Source organism: Triturus cristatus, chromosome 3_2, assembly GCF_964204655.1.
Source record: "Triturus cristatus chromosome 3_2, aTriCri1.1, whole genome shotgun sequence".
Lineage (NCBI taxonomy): Eukaryota > Metazoa > Chordata > Amphibia > Caudata > Salamandridae > Triturus > Triturus cristatus.
This window is the reverse complement of record NC_140584.1, coordinates 441639114-441651385: the sequence shown is the minus strand read 5'-3', so window position 1 is coordinate 441651385 and position 12272 is coordinate 441639114. Positions and strand designations below refer to the sequence as shown.

At 44.1% G+C, this 12272-nt stretch overlaps 1 protein-coding gene across 4 annotated transcripts in view; it reads right to left on the bottom strand.

Annotated features, from left to right (window-relative positions):
- The window catches only part of NFYC (nuclear transcription factor Y subunit gamma), a 111481-nt gene extending 103983 nt beyond the window's left edge, over positions 1–7498 (bottom strand). Inside the window, exon 1 of one of the 4 annotated variants that reach the window (XM_085648028.1) lies at positions 7351–7498. The gene's annotated coding sequence lies outside the window, so the exon portion shown is untranslated. Of the gene's footprint in view, positions 1–6563; positions 7243–7350 lie in introns of those variants that run through there. The other 3 variants (XM_085648029.1, XM_085648030.1, XM_085648032.1) reach the window with 3 other exon arrangements.
- Between the last annotated feature and the right edge of the window lie 4774 nt (positions 7499–12272).

Here is a 12272-nt window from a genome sequence, read left to right as displayed (position 1 = left end):
AGCAACATCTTCTTGGTGGAAAAGTAGGGAGGAGGTCAGAGGCTAGTGTTAAACCTCAGAGAATTCAATCCCTTTCTGGTCTATCGACATTTCAAAATGGAAGGGATTTATTTACTGAGAGACCCGTTGTTGGAAAAGGATTGGATGGTCCGGTTGAACTTAAAGGATGCCAGACCCGTTGTTGGAAAAGGATTGGATGGTCCGGTTGAACTTAAAGGATGCCTACCATACGTTTCCCATTTGCCCCTCCAATCAGAAAGTTCTTCAATTTCAATGGAAAGGGCAATGGTTCCGATAGCTGTCCCTTCCTTTCGGCCTTTTCTCAGCCCCCTGGGTCTTCACCAAACTCATGAAGCCTGTGGTCAATCGGCCCAGAGAAATGGGAGTTCACATGATCATCTATCTAGACAACATGCTCCTTCTAGCGCAAGACCCGGTGCTCCTTCTCACTCACTTAAAATGGACGATGTCTCTCCTAGAAGACCTCAGGTTTGTTATAAATCTAAAAAAAAAAATCTATGATGTCCCCGTCCCAGCTGATGGACTTTCTGGGTTTTCAGATAAACTGTGACGGCGCAATTGCTGCTACCACCTTCCAAAATAAAGTCAAATCAAAAAAGAAATCCGCTCCACACTGTCCAAGCAGATGATCTCCTTACGGTCCCTAGCAAGGATTGTGGGTATCCTGACGTCGTCAATTCAGGCCATCTTTCCGGGCCCTCTGCTCTACAGAGCTTTGCAACACCTGAAGATTCATTATCTTCAAAAGCGGTTCTCTTATGATCACCTCATCGCTTTATCACTAGACACTCAGGACGACCTTCAATTGTGGCTAGACCACATGGAAGCGTGGAATGGCAAGGCCATTTTCGGAGCTTCTCCTGATATAGTCATAGAATCGGACACCAGTCGTTGGGGCTTGTGTGCAAGATGTGGAGAGTTCGCCACTGGCGGCAAATGGTCAGCAGAAGTACCTCAGAAAAGCATTTGTTGCATCCTTCTCATGATGGACAATGTGTCAGCAGTGAGGTATATAAATCACCTGGGCGGAACGAAGTCTCGCCTCCTCGCCAACATTGCAAGTGTTTTGGCATTTCTGCCTCTCCCAGAAGATCAGAGTAGTGGCGGAATATATCCCAGGCAAGAGCAATCTGGGGGTGGATTGGAATTTCAGGTTCCCCAGGGACTCCAGCGATTGGCGGTTGCATCCTTCGGTGTTGGGGCAGATCATGACTATTCGAGGCCCGTGTCGGAAAGACCCCTTTGCCTCTCGCCTCAATGCCCAGCTTCCCCCGATTTACAGCTTGAGGCCAGACTCTATGGCGATGGGCACGGATGCCTTCTTACATCATAGGGGTCCTCTGAGGAATTACGCGTTTTCACCGTTTGCATTGATCCCCAGAGTAGCGGCCCAGATCAGGCGTCAGGAAGCCTCAGTGATCCTAGTCACACCTTTGTGGAAGACACAGTCGTGGTTTCCAACACTTCTGAAACCATCTGTGGATCTTCCGTTTCAGTTACCCTCTTTTCCGATGATTTTCCAGGACCTAGTTGGCTCTCCGCATCCGCTCGTCCTTCTGAATCAGTTACCTCTCATGGTCTGGACGCTCTCCGGCGACATGACCACGTTGAAGGCCTTTTAGCGGCGGCTGCTGATTTTATACTGCAGGCTTGGGCTCCATCCACCCGCAAACAATATTCTGCATCATGGAAACGATGGGTGGGTTGGCGTCGTCAGCGACAGGTGGATCCCGTGGGATCAGATTTAAAAGATATTCTTAATTTCTTGTCAGGATGTGCAGGTCAGGTTGTCCTATCGGACGGTGAATAACTTCAGATCCGCGCTCTCAGCAGGGCATGATCATATTGATGGGAAACCTGTTGGTGTTGACCCTTTAGTGTGCAAACTTTTGAAAGGTATTAGAGTGTTTCGACCACCGAAACCCAGATACACTTCTTTATGGGATGTTTCTAAGGTTCTGAGCTTATTGGAAGCATCGTCTGACAAAGATTTGTCACTGAAGCTGTTATCAGCTAAGCTTACTATGTCATTGTGCCTCATTTCATGTCGCTGAGTGTCAGATATTCATGCTCTGGATCTGGCTGACAGGATTTTTTCTCCCCAGGGTGTTTAGTTTGTCATTTCCAGGAGGACGAAAACGATGTCAGTTCAGTTGAGTATCCTGCTTTTCCTCACTATGAAAAGTTATGTGTTTTGAGAGGTTTAAAGATGTATGAGGAACATACTTTGAGTCACAGGGCCGATCCATTAGGGCCCATGCTTTTAGCTATTCAGAAACCCTTCATACCCGTTTCATCAGCCACATTGACCCGGTGGGCTAGTTGGGTTATGGCAGAAGCCGGTATTGGTGTTGCTGTGTTTGGTGCTCATTCTACCAGAGGAGCTATGGCGTCTAAAGCTTTTATTATGGGTTCTCGTCTAGAAGACCTTCTAAAAGCTGGGGATTGGTCTTCCGATTCTGTATTTTAAGTGTTTTATTATAAACCGATACCTAATGTTTCTTCTGCGGTTGTTGGTCAGCTTTGAACCAGCATAATCTGAGCCTCCGGTCCTGCCATAGAATACAAAATTTTCCAGCATGCGCGACAAGAATATTGGATTCTATTAAGGACACTGAGGCGAGGATTATCCCACCTGTTGGGACAGGTAAGAGTTTCACTGTCAAGTGAATTATTATGCATAAATTGTATGTTGTTTCCCTCCCTGTTATTATAGGGTGTTTTGTGCCTTAGTGCTCAAACTTTTTCTGATTTTCAGGTGCGGATTCGAAACATATTTAATTCAGTTTTGTAGCAGGACCAGGAGGTCTTCGCCTTGGATGCCGGCTTCCTGTTGGAGCCTTCCTGAGGATGCTCTCCGGTGCAAGACTGGACTGTTATTTATCTATTTAACTTTGGACTTTCAGCTGCGTTTCGCAAAGAAAGAGGCAGTCAAGTTGGTGCCTTGTTCATTTGTATACTTTGGACTGTTCATTGGTTGTTTTTGTTGGAGGCGTGGTTCAAAGCCTCATGGTATGTGTAGTATGTTTATGTGTTTTTTCTATTTTACTGTGTTCTTATTGGCTGCTGTTTGGAGTAGTAAAGAAATAGAAGCATAATCCTTGCCTCTGTGTCCTTAATAGAATCAAAAATTCTTGTCGCGAATGCTGGAAATTTTTCTATTCACCTCAACCAGGAAACACCTAATTTTAGAAATGTTACCAATAAAGTTGTGAATATCACTAGATTTAAGTCTGCCATTCGGACCTTCAGGATGGTTGTGGTGCTGCTTCTGGAAAGAGCCCCAACAGGATACAGATTGACGTCCAATCTGAAGCACCCAAAATTCTTGATGAGAAAAACATAGCCGAGAAGAAATACTATGAGCAAAATAAACTTAGTCTATTGCTTCACAATGTTACGGTTAGCACTCCTGTTTGATTCAATAGACTAAACGTTTGCTGCATTAATCTAGCCCGCGTATTGGGCTCACGTGACCCAAATTCTGGACTCCCTGCTGGGCACAGACGCCCCTGGGCTGTGGAAAGGGTTGACTGGGTCCGATGAAGCATACAAACTATCATATGTGGAAATCGAGTTTCAGCAAATATTTATCATTTGCACATTACCGGAAAGCGTTACCATTAGTTTTGATCCTATTAATATCTTACACTCCATCACACTTTCAGAATACAATAAAAGTGCTTCCCTAACTGCTTTTATAGTTGGATTTTTTTTTTTTTACAGTTCATTTACAAGGTACTTAAATGTGCGTTAGAAAAAATACTGGCACCATGATGCCTTTCCTTTCACACTCCATTTCCCCCAGCAAGATTGTCAGACAGTTCATTTCACAAAATCCTCTAACTTTGCAGGCAGAAAAATAAATGTACCCCCCACACCCTATGACAAAATAAGCAGCAATTTGCAAGAAGACATATCCTGACATTTGACCCGTCTTTGAACGTGCACCAGAGGAGACCAGATGAAAAAAATGTAAAGGCATCTTTATTGCTCATCCACTTTCTGAACACGTTCTTTGCCAACCAGCGCTCTTGTGGCAGAACAGGCCTGAAAGCTAGCTAACCTTGGTAAAAAACTGACTTACCAGGGCTCAGAAAATCGTAAAATTTTGACTAGACCTGCAGGTCTAGTAACTTGAATAATCTACTTAACTAATGTACTTGACACGGGAACTGGTCTCAGATTATCGGATCCTAGACAAATATGGTGTCTTATGGATCCACCTTTTTCTTCATTATCCCATGAGGGCACCTTCAGATATGAAAGTTCACTATTTCTGCTGTACAAAAAAAACTATTTACTAGACACAATATTTGCTCCATGTTCAATAAGAACCGAGCCCACACATGACCTCTGGCTTGCCTCTTAGTTCACCAACAGCATGGTCATCTGTGCGGGTGAAGGAATATTTCCCATTTCATGTTTAAAAACTCACACAGTTCACTTTACAAAATCCTCTATCTTCAGTCACAGAAAGAAAATTCAATGTAGGGAGACAAACTGACTTTTGATCTCCGTAGGAAGGCAAGCAAATGCGACAAATTAACAAGATTTTAAGGCATCTTTACTGCTCATTCACTTTCTGAGCAAGCAGAACATCTGCTGTCAGGTCCCAAGAACTGGTCAGTAGGCCCTAAAACTAGCTCGTCCTCATTAAATTTGGTTTGCCATAGCGAGAGGGCAAGTGGATTCTTCGAGCCCTGCTTACTATAGCAAATGGACAAGTAGGTTTTTCGACGCCTGCTGGGTATCTACTACTCTATCATGTTACACTGATAAATCGGCCTTGGGTTTTTAATAGGATGAAAACAAATCGGAACACTTTACTTAATGATATGCGAATAAGAATTTTGGCTGAAACACAGTTTCTGCCCATTACAATGGAAAATGTTATTTTAATACATTTGTTAAAAGTGATTTTGAACATGAACTGAGAAACATTCCTACCCCTGCCCTAATGCTATTAGTGAACTAGGAGGCAAGTCAGAGGTTGTGTGTACCTTTTACGTGGGCTAGATTATTATTATACATGGAGCAAAACTTTAGTCTTTTGAATCGAACAAAATAGTTTTTTGTACAGCAGAAATGTAGAATTTGCCTATTTGAAGGTGCTCTCAAATATGGAAAATAAGAAAAACGCAACTTTGAGAAATAAAATATTTGCTAGGATTACACACTATTAGACCAGATAACAGGTCAGGTCATTACAGTTAGGTGAAGTAGATTATTCAAGTCACTAGACCTGCAGGTCTAGTAATATATTCATATGATTTTTCAAGGCCTTATCAAGTAATCTTAGACATCAGTTTTGTGGAAAGGGTGGGGAAGGGCGTATTCCAATTCCAGAGAATACATTTGGCAACAGATGAATCAAAGACACAGAAAAATATATTCAGCCCGTGACGGCCTGGCATTCAAAAGAGTCTATGCAACACACCCAATGGCAGACCTCCCTTTAAAAAAAATATGTATCATGTGGCTACCCGCAACTACATGAAATCCGTTGAAAAGCCCAGAGAAGAGTTTGCTTCCAAAATCAAATCTTCTGCTACTTACAGTTAAGACATACACTAACAATATAGTTAGCACATGAGGGAAAGCTGCTCAAATTACCTCTCTGGAGTCAAAATTCACAATATCCAGACTACCAATCCATAAATGCATTAGTCAGACAGTCTCTTGGCTTGTGCCCTCACCCCACACCCGATCTTCACGAATGAGTAAGGGGCTGGAGGTGGTAGCTGGTATGGCACATAAGTTATTGTAAAATGGAGCAAGGTATGTCCCAGAACTAAACAAAACAACTGCTGGCAGGGGCTATAAAGAAAATTTGCTAGAAAAAAAAAGTGATCATTTAATGTCTCCACTAACTTTCACAGGATGGAGGAAATTGTAATCGAGATAAAGTATAACAAATTATTTTTAAGCCAGGGCCAACTAAAATTATGTGATAGGCATTTTCGGCAAAATTATGGATTTGCCTTACAATTTATCATTTGCTGCATAATTACAATTTATCATTTGCTGCATAATTACAAAAAAAGTGTTTGTAGCGGAAACAAAGGTTCTAAAAATGCTGCCACGTGCTTTGTTGCTTATTGTAAGGCAATTTGCATAGGATAGTTGACCGTTTCCAGTGGGTGATTTCTCTGTTTAAGTCTTTAACGGATACTAACGAAGTGAAACTTTAGCCCAGTGTCCAAGTTGTAAAAAGGACAACATAAAACAGACTGCCTCCACTTGTGCCATAGTACATCGCATAATATTCCTTTTCTTGCCACATAATATAGTCCTCTCTGGCGCTAAATTCTAGTGACTTTTATTAGCTTACAAAAATGTGAATCTCGTGCTAAAATTGCCCATATTGATATGTATGGTGAATTTCCAAAAGAAACATGACTCAACATCTCTTTTTATAACAGTCACAATCTTTGTTTAGATGATATTCTTAGACAATTTACGGTTAAGCATATCTTGTCACTACACGAATCTTATGACACTTGCAAAGAATATTTTTTGCGCCTAGAATCGCCACTTACCACACTACTCGTTTTTAGGCTGCCAACAACCGTCATGCAAACCTCTGCGATCGCTAAACTGCGAGTTTCCTCAATACCATGTGCTTCACGAAGCCACCCAGACGTTTCCCTTCTCAGTGAAATTCAATGCACTCATGCACCACTATGGGAGAAAAGAGGCAACTGCCACCCCAGTGCCACACAATCTCCCATGCAACCTTAGAGGCTGAAACCTTCCACTGTGGACCATTATGCTTGTGCAGTTAGAACCCATACTGGCTCCAAACCCAAAAGTACGCTCCAGTTACCTAAAAGGCCCAAGTAAAAGTGGTATGAGAAGTCCCTCAAGTATGGGTTTGAATTTACACGCCCCTTTACCAACATCAGTCCTCATTCCCCTTCGCCCACAGGCCTTTACCCGGCCTCGTTGATCTGCACTCGACCCATGGCGGCCTGAACACTACGGATGGTAGCTTTTCTGACCAGCAGTCTGCACCCTCTCCAGCCCTTGACCGCCAGCCAGAAAACTGAAGACAGACACCCACCAATAATCCCTCCATATCACCGCCTCCTCTGGCCCAAAAGCTCCATTTCACTTTCTCCTTCACGGGCCCTTTACACCTTACCCACCCCCGAGAGTAGGGATCTTCTACCCGCATCCTCTCCCTCCAGCTCCCCCGCTCTCTTTCCTCCAATGACCTCGCGCTCCCGCCTCCTGCGCCAATCACACGCACGGGCCGGTGTCACCTTGGCCAATCAGAGCCCACCCCGCCGCGAACACCCCTTGGAAAGGCTGACCGTCACTAACCACTATTGCTGCTTTCTTCTTCTTTACGAAGGCCCGTATCCCCACGCCGCCCCGTCTCCGCCACTTCTCGGGAGACTCAGATAGGTAGCGGACAGTGAAGAGAAAGAAACAAAATGGCGGTAGCTATAGCCCCGCCCCCTTGCTGCCTATCATGAGTCCCTCCCAGGCCATCAGCCCGCCCGCACAGGACATACTGCGCAAGTGCAACAGTCATGTGGAATACAGTCATGGACATGGAAGAAAGACCACTTATTAAAAGTACAAACAAAGGAAGTAGAAATGAAAATAAGACGCGGGCAGTCGAATTGAACGCTGAAGGAAGCCACATAAAAAAAGCGTTCACAAGAATATGAATGCAAAATTCTGTCTCGGGACCGGAGGCTCCGATTATACTGCTCTCTCTATACTGCATGAAATTAACAGCAGCCTATTAAAACAATACAAGTGCAAAAAACGACATCTCCCATGACCCTCGAGACTGTAGTCAGTCACATGCTCCAATCACTGATAACTTAGACCTTTAAGAACATGCACCACCATTTTTAGGCCGAACCTAGAGTCAGCACACGTGCTCCTCTGCAAGACTTGTTGTACTGGAGTATGGAAAGAAGCCCGCCCACTTTCTGCCCGTATTTGTCATTGGGTTGTGTCATTGTCCTTCGTAAATGCTGTCTTCTGATTCGTAAATAGGTTTGTTAGTCCCTCATTAGTACCGCTTTATCTTCATCTGTAATCTCCCATGGCGACTGGCCCTTTTACTTCGGTTGTTACACAGTACGTGTTCTTAAGTCTGTAAGTGAAATTTTCTTTATTGAGTTTCCCTTACTGAAGGCACAAGATGCTGTGCTTACATTCAGCGCGCCATGCGCACTGCAAACATTTTTTTAATCTTTATTTACTTTGGTTAAAATCACCGCACCTGCGCTTTAACTGTAAACATCTTCAGGTAAAGCAATTGTGCTGCGATTTCTTTAAAAGTAAAGAAATATAATTTTTTTTTCAATTTCTTTACTTTTGAACCAATCGTGGCACTACGCTTTAGCTTAAGATATTTACAGTTAAAGCGCAAGTGTGGCAATTCTAACCAAAGTAAATAAAGAGAAAAAAAGATGTGCAGCTGCCATTCTTTTCTCTTTATTTTCTTTGGTTACAATCGTGGCACACAAGCTTTGGCTGTAAACATCTTAAGCTAAAGCACAGTGCCTTGATTGCTTCAAAAGTAAAGAAATAGAATTCTTTTTTCTATTTCTTTACTTTTGAAGCAATCATGGCATCCACTCTTTAGCTTAAGATGTTTACAGCTAAAGCACGAGTGACGCAATTGCATTCAAATACTTGTTCTTTTAATAGTCCACAGACCTGTTTGCCTGGACACTTGCAAGGGATTGCCTCTTTCGAGATAGGGCCAATGAGTGGTGTCTGGCATTATCTGTTATCTTCCAAAGGCCTTTGTTCGCCTCTAAACTGCAGCCATAAACAAGCCCTTTGTGGTCTTTCTTGTATGTGGCCATGGGTGCAGCGCCCGTCATTAATGTTGCAGATAACACATGCACTGAGTGGAACCAGACTCTTCGTCCAAGGCCTGGAGCTGTTCCATGGCCAGCCTTTCAGACCACACCATAGCTTTATGTCCCCCGTGAACAATGTGACAAATTCACCATTTTATTGATCAGCGTGTGTGTCCATAAATAGCTGATAGTTAAACCTAAATGGCAGTTAAAGTATATGGAAGGTTACCTGTCTCCCACCTTCACTCTGTTACTGAAAATGCCTCAAAGGGTCCTTCTTTAGGCCCACACCCCTGAGCATCTTGTTCATAAACTACGGGCGAGCAGTGACAGCGTGGGTATGACGGGATATTAATTTCGTCCAATTCCAGAGATCTGCCCTCCTGACTCGGCTGCATTTATTTATTTATTTATTTATTTATTTATTTATAGCATTTGTAGTGCGCTCTGCAACCCTACGGGCATCCTGGCGCTAGGTACATACAGCTGAGAACCCTGTAGAACAGAAGAGGACAGTGGACAAGGTGCTGATCAGTTAGATTTTTTTGGTAGATTTTTTGGGAAGAGCCATGTTTTCACCTTTTTACGAAAGGCCATCAATTCGTTTGTTTTTCTGATGTCAATAGGGAGGTTGTTCCATAAATGAGCTGCGGCTATACTGAAGGCTCTTCCCCCACAGGTAGCTTTCTTGATCCTAGGAATGCTGATAAAGTTTAAAAATGAGGATCGAAGAGACCGGGTAGGCTCATACCAGTTAAATTTATTTTGGAGTGGTCGGGGGCCTAGCCCATGAACTGCCCTGAAGACAATACATAAGGATTTGAAACAGATCCTCTGGTGTATAGGCAGCCAGTGGAGGTCGGCCAGGGCAGAAGTGGTGGAAGATCTTCGTTCCCGAGAGAGTGCCAGTTTGGCTGCAGCCGCCTGGATACTTTGAAGTCTGGAAATGAGATAGGCAGGGGATTCCAGCAAAAGGGCATTACAGTAATCCAGGCGGCTGAGGATGGTGCTCCTGACTATGTTAGCTCTAGTCTGTGGGGGCAGGAGAGGTAGCAGCTTTCGCAGTCCTCGCAGTAAGGCAAGTCAGCTGCTGACCTGCTTGTTGACGTTAGTCTCAAGGCTCAGGCTGTTGTTAATAGTGACTCCGAGATTCCTTACTGATTTCACTGGGGTAGGCGAGTCTCCTAGCAGCTGAGGCCAGAAGTCTGTAGGTAGACTTATGGGGATTCTTCCCACTACGCAGTGCAGTATTTCAGTTTTGTCACTGTTGAATTGTAGTGAGTTCTGGTTTAGCCAGAGTGACATTTCCAGCATGCAGGTGTGGAATGTCTCCAGTGAGTTTGCATGGGCTCCATCAAGAGAGATCATTAGCTGGGTGTCATCTGCGTAATTTATCACGCTGATGCCATGGCTTTTGATGATCCTCATCAGGGGTTGCATATAAATGTTAAAAAGTATGGGGCTAATAGCAGACCCCTGTGGGACCCCATGCGGAACTTTAATGAACTCTGATTGATATGGAGGGATAGCTACTGCCTGCCATCTATCCGTCAGGTAGGAGCGGAACCAGTCAAGCGCGACTCCTCCGACTCCGATGTTCTTTAGTCTTTTTATCAGGATGTCGTGGTACACCGTATCGAATGCGGCGGACAGGTCCAGCAGAATCAGAATTGCTGATTCTCCCCTGTCCGCCCTCATTCGTAGGTCATCCATGACTGTCAGCAAGGCTGACTCAGTTCCATGAGCTGGTCTGAAACCAAATTGCTCCTCTTCCAAGATGTTGTTGGTTTCTAGGAAGAGGGCTAGGGATCTGCTGACCCATCGCTCAATGATCTTTATCGGGTATGGTAAGAGGGATATAGGTCGGTAGTTCTTTTGGCAGTTTGGGTCCAGATTTGGTTTCTTTAATAACGGAGTAACAACCGCCAGTTTCCAATTTCTTGGTACGGAGCCTGTGTAGAGAGATTGGTTACAAAGCTGATGCAGAGCTGGGAAGATATCATCCTCGAATTTCTTAGCTATTCTATGGGGAAGAGGGTCTAGAGGGGATCCTGATGACGTGTTAAGGGCTGTTCTAAGAAATTCCTGTTCTGAAGAGACCACAAAATTTTCCAAAGTGGCGTTCGGAGAAGGGTTTCTAGCATATTCCACCATCTCATCTCTGTTCGCTTGATTGCTGTTGTCCTGCATTGTGGGGATAGACTTACTATTCATTCCCTCGACAATTTTATTGATTTTTTCCTGAAAGAATACTGCTAGGCCGTCACAAAGTTCTTGTGAGGGCTTGATTTGGCTGTCAGCGCAAGCAGGATGAGAAAGCTCTCTGATAATCTTGAAAGTGTCGTGGGACTTATTAGAGCTTTTGAGAATAAGGTCTGCGAAGTGGCTTGTTTTAGCTGTAATAATTTCCTTCTTATATTGTGCGATAGTGAGCCTCCATCGCACTTTCTCCTGTTCTGAGTAATTTTTCCTCCAGAGCTTCTCCGCCTTTTTACAGGTGTTTTTCAGTTCTTTCAGTTTGTCCGTGTACCAGGGCGCAGAGGGTTTTCCCCTTTTCTTGATTGTTTTCAGCGGTATGATATCATCAAGTTTCTTAGTTATCTCATTACATAATGAGAGATAGTTTGTAGTGACATCGTTCTCTAAATTGAACGAGGTCCCAACCTGACGAAAGTCAGACTTACCTTCCTCTTTCCTTTTCAGCAGGTTCCTCCAATAATGACCAATAAAGGTTCTGGTGTGTGCCCTTGCGGGTCCTGTGTAGGTCAGGATATGGATATTAAATATGAGGAGGTGATGATCTGACCAACCTACTGGAAGTATCCATGGTCATTAGATCTTCTGCCACGAATATTAAGTCCAGTGTGTTTCCCTGTATATGTGTGGGGGTAGTTATCCACTGTTTCAGCCCCAGATTATGACAGGATTGAGTGATGTTATACAAGGCTGTGCGTAATTGGTCATTGTCCCATATATTAAAATCACCCAGTATCAGCAGCCTGCTGTGAGAGATTGAAATATTATTTATAACAGTGATCAGTTCCTGCTGTTGTGAGGCATTGAAGTGCCCCGGTGTCCTATAGCAAATGAGGCCCGTAAGGCAATGTTCAGAGTCATATTTTATGGAAATCCCGAGGATTTCAACACAGGAGACAGTGTCAACGTCCAGAGTTGTAATGTTTAGCTCCTCCTTAAAAATGATCCCCAAGCCTCCTCCTCGTCCTGTATTTCTGGGTTTATGAACGTGGGCACTCGGCTATATCTACCAGTGGGTTCAGTAGCATAAGTGTTTCCCTACTATATCTGAGCACTTCGAGGGACGATGTTGGACGAAAAGGGGGGAGTATCCTAGGCCCGGCCTCGGCGCGGACGAGCGCAGACGAGCTTGCCTTAAGCGCGCCTTCGTCGCGCCCG